Below are 9953 nucleotides of genomic sequence, written 5' to 3' on the forward strand. Positions count from 1 at the left end.
GGCAAGACCATTTAGTTAGTGATTTGAGTTCGATTCTCCCTACGGGCGCTGTGGTTTATAATTTTATTTTCTTGTTTCTGGGATGAATTATCCAATAGGAACGAAATCCCATAAAATGTTTTTCTTGTTTTGCTTGAATGTAGTGGTCATGCATCATTTTAGTTGGGAGGCGAGTCCTTATGCCAGTTACGGTTTTTCAAACATATCATCTTCGGCACAGTGCACATTTCAGCGCATTATCGGCACAGAGATGTGCTAAATAGGCATTGGATTTTTGCAACCTCTTCTATGGGTGTAGGTAGGTTTTCGCTGTCAGGTTTCCGAAATTATAGAAGTTTTATATAATTTTAAACAAATTTTGGTCCTTACTCTGTAACACAGTATTCAGATTTATCAATAAAAAACTTACAGATTTAGTAAAACTAAAACATTTTTCGGTAAAAATAATGACTTAATGAGATTAAACAAATCACTGTCACAAAGGTTGACACTCAGAATTACAGATTTTTGTTGTTCCAAATACGGATGTTTTCCCCGCAACGTCGGTCGTGATCGCATTCAGTTTGCCTTTCCAAAATTAAATCGAGCAAATAGGGACAAAAGTCTATTATTAATCAGTCAAAATTCAGCAATAAATAAAGTTTTTTTAATCTGATCCGTACGCTCTTTTGTTGCTTTAAAAATGTTGTAATTTTATTTTAACTTTGTTTCTTTGTCTGGAAAAAGAAAATTCTTCAACTGCTGTGAAAAATATCACAGTTCAATCAATTACCAAAAAAATATTGCTAAACATTTACATACAATATACAAACATATAAACATGTGTTTAAATACTGACTCTATTGAAACATTTTATGTTTTAAGACCACGTAGGAAGTTTCTAACCAATTTTCAACATTTATGGTTTTAAATTTTAAATTTGTGAAAGCTCTGCACCGCTTAGAACGCTTTTAATGGAACTTGGCCTGATTTTTGATAAAACATTTTTGCATCTTTTGACCCAATTACAGTTTTTTCAATAAAAAATACAGTGATTATTGGGAAGTAATATTAAATTTGCTGTAGCTGTATTTTTTTCAGTCATTGTATACTTTACAGTCTTTAAATGTTGTAAAGCGTTAGTTTGATTGCTGAAATGTGTGAAAATTTCATGAATAAAATATTAGCTTAGAGAGAGATGGCAGCTTGTCAATGCTTTTTTGAACGCCACTTTAGTTTTAATTCAAAAACTTACATCAAAATTTTTTAGTAATAATAAAATCACACATGAACCTTGCAGTTAGGTTTATTAAGCTCAGATTTGGAAGCTGATTGAATCAAATTTGAGTATTCGTACTCATACATATTTGGTAAAAAAATGTGTCAATTATATTAAAATGCCAAAGAATGATGAAAAATTTACTAGAAATTCCGGATTTTTACCGTCCAAAAACTGGATTTCCGGTATTCAGAAAATTGACGGTTTTACCGGTTTTTCGGGTTTCGGCAAAACTCTTCGACATGTCTGTAATTAGTGGTGTTTTGTAACAACACTGAAAAAAAATATCTCAGAAACGTGTTACATGTATTTTAGTGTTACCAAAAATTTGTTCAAAGTTTGGCATGGGTGATTGAGTGTATGCAAAATATTATTTGAAAAATTCATTTTTCGTTTTTGAAATCCATCGGTATATCTACAAATAAGAGGAAACTTCTTCTTCTTCTTCTTCTTCTTCTTCTTCTTCTTCTTCTTCTTCTTCTTCTTCTTCTTACATCAACATGGCCAAAACATGTAGGCATCCTGGAAAATGGGAGACTTGCGTCTATCATTTTTCTTTTCAGCGTATTACCTGTTACATATTTCTATGCATTGCAGATATTACTACGGCCAGGCCAACCATGTGATGAAAACCGCGAAAGATACAGGATACAGGGGTGGAATGAAGCGTGGAGATCCCTACCAAACGCTTCATATAATATTTTGAATATGGAAAGACCTAAATATGAATTTATCTCATTTGGGAAAGTGTATATGGAATATTGATACAATAAATGCTGTTAAGGAATAAGGAACTTACGATACTTACCAACATTATACTCACCGCAATAATAATTAAAATATAGAATATTACATTTGAGTTTGGACTGTTCTCACATATCTTATCAAAATTATTTAAATTTCAATGCATAGTTTTGAAGCAACTTGAATGCTTATTTTATAACTGCTAGATGACTGTCGTTCAGTGATGCATTGATTTACAAACAATAACAGCAATCAATACAGGACCACACTCACGCGCACGCAGCCCTCACAAAAGAAATTAAAATGCAAATTGTTATTATTAAAAAAAATGGCCTGAAATTATGATAAGCTCTAAAATGCTTAACTATGTATTTCGGACTTCTGCATCGAGTATTTTTAAGATCAAAGCAATCGATGTCTGTTACGACCACCTGCTGGAAAAAAAAACATTCAAAATTCCTCGGTCGTGGAAACCGAACTTCTGACACATCTTGAATAAATTCATTCACTATATTCATTCACTACAAAAAAAAACAGTTACTTATCTTATTGTTCCAAATCAGTTAAGAGTTTCAGGGTGTCTTCTAAGAATGGTCCTGGACCGGTCCAGAAAGCGTAGTACCAGCCACTTTGATTCGGCCACTTTCAACAACTTCACAAACCATTACGATAAACATTTATTTCACTCCACTTAATGTTTCAAATTAGTAACCCACTTAATATCTATGAATCGAACGATATAAATAAAAGACTTTACCGCTGTTTAACTAATTGAAAAATGGTTAGGGAAATATAAATTTAAAGAAATCACGAAGTAAAACGCGACCGCGGAAAAAAATGCGACCGCACTCGAGCAAGGTCAACTTCGCTCTCTTCGATCGTATATCTACAAATAAGAGGAAACTACCGAAAATTAAGGTTTTAAGAAATCACATACCTGGTATCATTGAATAAGTCGGATTGTAAAACAATTTGCTTTGATGACTGAGAATAACATTTCAAACCTATACCACTTATTCGAATGATAGTTTTACTGCACTAGAAATTGCTTTACCTGTTTTAAAAAAAAATCATGCACTTGAGAGTTCAATTCAGTTTTCATATTAGCACAAACATATTGTGTCTCTGTGTTAATCGTCTTGTAAATTACGTTGATCTGAATGGCAATGGCATTCCTTGCATACAATCTATGAATCCCCCCAAAAATCCCAACTAAAATAACTCGAAACAAGAACTAACCATTTTTGAGGAGAAGACTCCTGCTGGAATCCAGAAGGATGTTACTTTCATTACTCCAAAAGGATTCAATTTCGTTACAGTATTATAAAATTGAAGTAGCTGTACTTCTGATTCCTTTAAAAATTAGCCAGCACCAACAACAACAGCATCGTGCTCGAGAAAGAGCAATCCTAAGTATTTCCCTCTAAATGGTGTACACAGCACAATCACAATCATCATCATCATCATTTCCTGGTTCAATTGTTCCATTTGACGCAAGTTGCTCTGGTTTCGTTTCCTGGTAGAAGATGCACCCTTTTGCCTTCTCGAGGAAGCTGCTGCAAATGTACTACCTTCTGGTACGACTAGTTAGAAGTGACAGGGCGGAATGTTGACAGATAGATAAATGCCGGGGATGCAATTCCGAACAATAAAGCGGAAGTACGATTGTAAACACTTAGCCGGGAGGGTTGGAGAAAGTACATAATTGGTTCCAACAAATAAGCATCCGGAGGAATTTTGTTACAAAGAGTTGCAGGAAGAAAGTAACCTAGTTATGAGATTTGGTAGAAGTTTTCCTTGTATTATATTAGTAAATTTTAAACTTACTATGAACAAAATTCTGAAATATTCAAGGAAATTTCAAAATCATGTTAAATGATTTTCTAATGAAACATGATAATGCGATTTTATTTAATGTGTGTTGTCTGCCTACTTGGTTTAATAGTTCAACTGGCTCAAAGCAATCGGAAGAAACTATCGATTGCTTCGATTCAATGATAACGTGAATTTTCCAAGGAATTCGATTATAAACTTTCAACAAAACAACCGGAAGGTCATCGATCTCTTCAAATATAATATCATGGTTTGGCATATGTTGCAATTTGACAGCATTCTTCTACAAAAGATGGAATTTGCATTGTTACTCTACGACGCACATTTCCCCCCAAGTTCAACTTTTGCGGTTTGCAGCATCTTTTCCGGCCATATGTTCTTTCCGAAAAACCCCAAAAACCAAACGAATGGGGCCGCGAATAAAAGAAACCCTAATTCTTATGTTCTCTTCATTGATTGTTCCAAAAAATTGGGCAACACATTCAATCAGTAGGTATTGCATAATTATGTTGCCTATTGTTCGGACCACAGTGAACAACCTTATGATGTAACGTTTCGGCAAAAAGGTCATGGGAAAGGGGAATGATTGGGGAAAATTACTTTGGGAAATGATTTTTGAAATTTTCCATTATTCATTCGAAAAGAAATCTTGAAATCTACATATAACAATAATGAAATTCCATAATTTCTTCTGATATTTGGTATAGGTGCAAGTAAATCGAGACAGTTTTTGGAATATTTTTTAAAATTTCAGTCAAAATCTGCTCTTTCAAATCTCAATTTGCTTTAATAGGAGTACTTTGCGGACATAAAACTGGACTCCACCATTTTAAGCGCAAATCAATACACTGTTTTTCGCTTTGCATTTATTTTTGATTTTTAATCCGCAATAATTACCTTTTTGAGCATCACACTGAGATTCGTGGAAATGTTGAATATGGTACCTAAGTCGAAATCTAGGGGCAATATTCCTAGTCAAAGAAATTCTAAATTTTATTTTCTAGATTTCCAGCGAAAGCTTAAATTTTCCACAAGGTGATTATTCCATGATTTTGAATTTAAAAAATCTTGAACGATTATCTCAAAATAACCTGGCACGATTATCTCAGAAAACGGAAATCTTTGGACATACATAACAAAACCCAATATGAGGAATCTTATTATTTGAACTCTCAACCACGAATCTTGGTGTTGATTGAGTACCACTGTCTTCGTTTTCCATTTCAATTACGCAAAATAATTAAAGAATCAAGAACTAATAATTTCTTGATTCTTTTTACGTATTTCTATTGGTTTTCCAGTTTAATTAAATCAGATTATTTTTTTTTCTTTTTTTCATGTTTTAAACCAAAAATTCTTAACTAACAATTTTCTGAATCTGAATCCACACTCTTAATTGCTTTGCCATATTTCCCTTTTTCAAATTTTATAAATCCTAAATTTAAATCGAGTTTATAATGCCTGGAGTGTATAAAATTTAAAGATTATTTTCATTATGCTTAAAATTTTGTTCAAATTCATTTTTATAATTGTATATTTTTTTCCTAAGTATTTTTTTTAATCCATTTTTTTTCTTTATTGGCTGCCCTAGTAAATTGCAAGTTGATGCTTACTCTTAGTGTTTGCTATCAATCTATGCGTTTTCATAGTTTTAAGAGTTCCTTTAAGTACCGTACTTTCTTCAACATGAAATTTTTCCACATAATCATTAATAACTAAGTCTCTCGTTCTTTACGTTTGAAAGCCTATCAATTGAGTCACTTATACACGAAATTTGGTTTTATTTTAAAATATTTGCTGTTTACAAAAATTAATTAGAAAATCTTAAAATATCAATTTTATCGAAGGCTCGCAAACAAACAGTTCTCCAGATGAAATTGAAAAACTTTAAAGCAAACAACTTGATTTATGTGAAAGTTCATTTTTTTACTTTTATATGTGTTGTTTTACTATTATTTTTATTGTTATTTTCAAAATTCAAATTCAGCTAATAAATAATAACAATAAAAAAATACACAATAAATTAAGAAATCAATTTCTTATAATAATAATTTTGGATTTCTTATAATCATAATTTTCTTACCCAACATTATCACACAAATTCAAAAAATTATAAATTTTACTGAGAAATTAAATCAAAACTTCCAAAACCAGTCACAATCTTAGTTCAATGATATTTTCGATAAGTCATTGTTCAATTTTCAAAATTATGTTTTTTGTTCTGAAATAGAACTTTGCGTCAATTTAGATAAAAAAAAATTGAATAAATGTCAGATTAAGTAAAAAATTAACCATGACTAACCCATCGTTGCATAAAGTTACAAATTTGCAACAATAAATGTATGAAAAAAGAAAAAAATCTTATAAAATTTTAATTTTTTTTTTATATTCACGTCATTTCCAACTGTTTAAAATTATTATTAAATAAAAATAAAAATCATGAAATGAAGAGTTAATTATTAGGAAAATAATAAAAATTGTTGTTAATTATTGATCTTAATTTACAATTCATTTCTCATGTTTCAACTGAAGAGTGGATTGAAAAACTGCGCTGTAATGTTTTGAATTAAAAAAAAAACGCAATTAGAAATGTGAATGTTTCATTAGGCCTAAATTAACGGTGTATGATTTAAGAACACCAAAAAGTCAGAATTGAAAAACATAATCAAATTTATCAGAAATTTAAAAAGTTTGACTTTAAAATTCGGTTAATTAATCAATCTTAAAATTTTTATGTACAAGTACGATTATCTGTACAAGTTGACGGTATTTGACATTGGAGAATTTAATTCATTCAAGAACTTTGTTGAAGGCTGTAAAGCGATCGGACTTATGGTTTAAGAAATATATGAGAATCAATTTGGATTAAATCTCCTGAAAATTTCATTCCGTATTTTGCAGAATTGAAAAAAATGAGCAAAAGGAAAACTTCATTTAATTAAAAACCTTTAATTTATAAACCTTTGTAATCTTCTACAGTGTTGCAACAAATTAATTAAATGAATTTCTATCAATTTTCCAAAGTAATCACGAAAACAAAAGGAGCTAGACATAAAAACTTATTGCGTGTTTAGAACCAGCGCCCCAAAATTAGACTAAATCAGATCTCAGTTCGGTCCTTTGACCCTCGGAAATATGTTAATTTTGTTATTTATTTATTCATAATTTACATGGCCATCAGCACATAGAGGCTATTCAGGCCGAAGGTTTTTACAAATGTTTTCTTATAAACTAGATTAGTAAAAATTAAATCTAAATTAGTGTATATAAATCTGATTCCTTGATGAACTCTAATACTCTGTTAAGTGTGACGATATCATCGGATAATGATTTAACGCTAATATCAAACTTCAATCTAAGGTTTTCATATTTTTTACAGTCATTAAAGATGTGATTAATTGTTTTTCTCGAGTCGCATTCCAAACAAATAGGAGGGGAAGATTTAGTCATCAGATATCCGTGCGTTAAGTTTGTGTGCCCAATACGTAATCTTGATAGAACAACTGAATCCCTTCTATTTCCTATATACGAAGTATCAAATTTAGAAACACACGATTTGATGGATTTCAATTTGTTATCAGTAATATTATTCCAGTAAGATTGCCAACTAGAGTTAATTTTTCGTTTAATAAATGAACTGAAGTCATAATGAGTGATTTCGTGTAAAATTATGTTACTTTCATGTGCCTCTTTTGCAAGGGCATCTGCCTTTTCGTTTCCTTTAATGTTAAAATGACTTGGAATAAAAAATATTTTTACTTTTCTTTGAGAATCTATAATTTGCTTGTGAAGGTTATAAATTATGTTACATAATGGATGTTTTAAATCAACTGTTTTTAACTTCATTAAAGAACTAAGAGAATCAGAAAAAATAATAAAATTTCTTTGATCATTGTTGATAATATATTCCAACGAAAACTTAATAGCCATGAGTTCTGCACTGAAAATTGAAGTCTGGGAATCGAGCCTAGTTTTGAAAATATAATTGTTACTTTGATCGTAGAATGCACAACTTGTTGAATCATTATTCAATTTCGAACCATCAGTAAATAACAGTTGGAAGGATTTATGTTTTTCGATAATTTCCAAATATTTGCTTTTGATAACCAAAGGATTCATAGAAGATTTTTTGTTTTCTGTAAAAGATAAATCTATGTCTAATTTTTTATATGACGATGAATTCAAAACAGAACCAGATATTGTTAAAATTTCCGGTAAACTTATCTCACAATCTTTTAAAATTTCATGGAATCTTTTTACGAAGGATTTAGGTTTTCTTTTAGATTGGTTCAAATTATCGTTTTCAATCGACGTTCTTAAAAATGGATATAAGTAATGATTATTTTTACTTAGTACTTTGGATCCAAATTTGGAAATTTTTTCAGCCCGCCGATAATTTAATGGCTTATATCCTGATTCTATCATTATGCTATCTGTCGGACTCGATCTGAATGCTCCTATAGCCAGACGAATACCAGTGTTATGAACGCTATCTAATGTTTTTAATGTATTCTCAGAAGCAGATCCATATACAGTACAGCCATATTCTAAGCGAGATAAAATTAAAGCATTATGCATTTTCAAAAGTGTGGCTCTATCAGCACTGAACTTTAAGCTACTTACAGATTTCAAAATATTCATTTTTCTCATACAGTTGGATTTGGTTTGCTTGATATGTTCAGTCCAGTTTAATCGTTTATCAAAAATTAATCCTAAAAACTTTACAGAATTTTGATAAATTATTTTTTGATTGTTAAGGTAAATATCAGGATCTTCATGAGGTTTTAAGCGTCTACAAAAATGAATAGCTTTAGTTTTTTGAGTGGATATTTTAAATCCGTGTTGTTTTGTCCATTTTTCAATTTTATTCATGGTTTTTTGCATTTGAGATTTAATGTGCTGGAGATTTTTTGAACGGATAAATACTATTATATCATCAGCATAAAGCAAAATGTTAATTTTTTCGGAGGCTTTACATTGAATAATGTCATTTATAGCTATCAAAAACAATGTTACACTAAGAATAGCACCTTGAGGTAAACCGTTTTCCTGACAGTATTCTTTTGAGAACTGATTACCTTGAATAACTTGAAAGCGTCTATTAGTTAAAAAATTAATAATAAACTTTATCATATTTCCATTGATTCCCATTTTCAAAGCACAATTTATAACATGACGTTTCCATGTTGTATCATAAGCTTTCTCCAAATCTATCAGTACCGATACCAAATGTTCTCTTTGGCAAAAAGCTTCGCTTATCTCGTTTTCTAAAATTGATAAATTGTCTAAAGTAGAATGATCTTGCCTGAAACCAAATTGAAATTTCGATAATTTATTTGTAGATTCTAAATAATTTATGAGTCTTCTGTTAATCATTTTTTCAAAAATTTTACAAAGAACACTAGTTAACGAAATTGGGCGATAATTTTCACTAAATAAAGGATTTTTTTGGGGTTTTGCTATAGGAACAATGATAGATTTTCTCCAGTCATCCGGGAAATTACCAGATAGCCAAATTTTATTGTAAAATGCTAATAAATAAAGTTTGTTTTCAAGATTTAAATTTTTTATCATGCTGTAATGTATTTCATCATATCCTGGACTGGATCCTCTACATTTTGTTAAAGAATATTCGAATTCTTCTATAGAAAATATTGAGTTATAGTTTTCACAATCGTTGGCTACAATCAATGGAGTTTTTTCTATTCTTTCTTTGATGACTAAAAAATCTTTTGTATAATTTTCCGATGATGATATTTTAGAAAAATGTTCACCTAATTTCTCAAGTATTTCGCTAGTATCAGTAATTATATCACTATCGGATTTGAGGCTTGCTATCATAGTAGATGAATGGACTCCGCTTATACTACGAATTTGTTTCCAAACTCGAGATAGCGGAGTATTCTGGTTTAATTTAGAAACAAAATCTTCCCATGATTTTCGTTTTGTTTCTCGGATTTTCTTTCTAGTTTTGGCTTTAAGTATTTTATATTCTTTTTCATTTTCAGATGATGGGTTTAGTTTGAAAATTCTAAGTGCTTTTTTTCTTTGTTTAATAAGGTACCCTATTGAAGGTTCCCACCAAGGGACATACTTTTTTGGAGGAGTGCTTTTAGTC

The sequence above is a fragment of the Uranotaenia lowii genome, chromosome 2 (assembly GCF_029784155.1).
Source record: "Uranotaenia lowii strain MFRU-FL chromosome 2, ASM2978415v1, whole genome shotgun sequence".
Lineage (NCBI taxonomy): Eukaryota > Metazoa > Arthropoda > Insecta > Diptera > Culicidae > Uranotaenia > Uranotaenia lowii.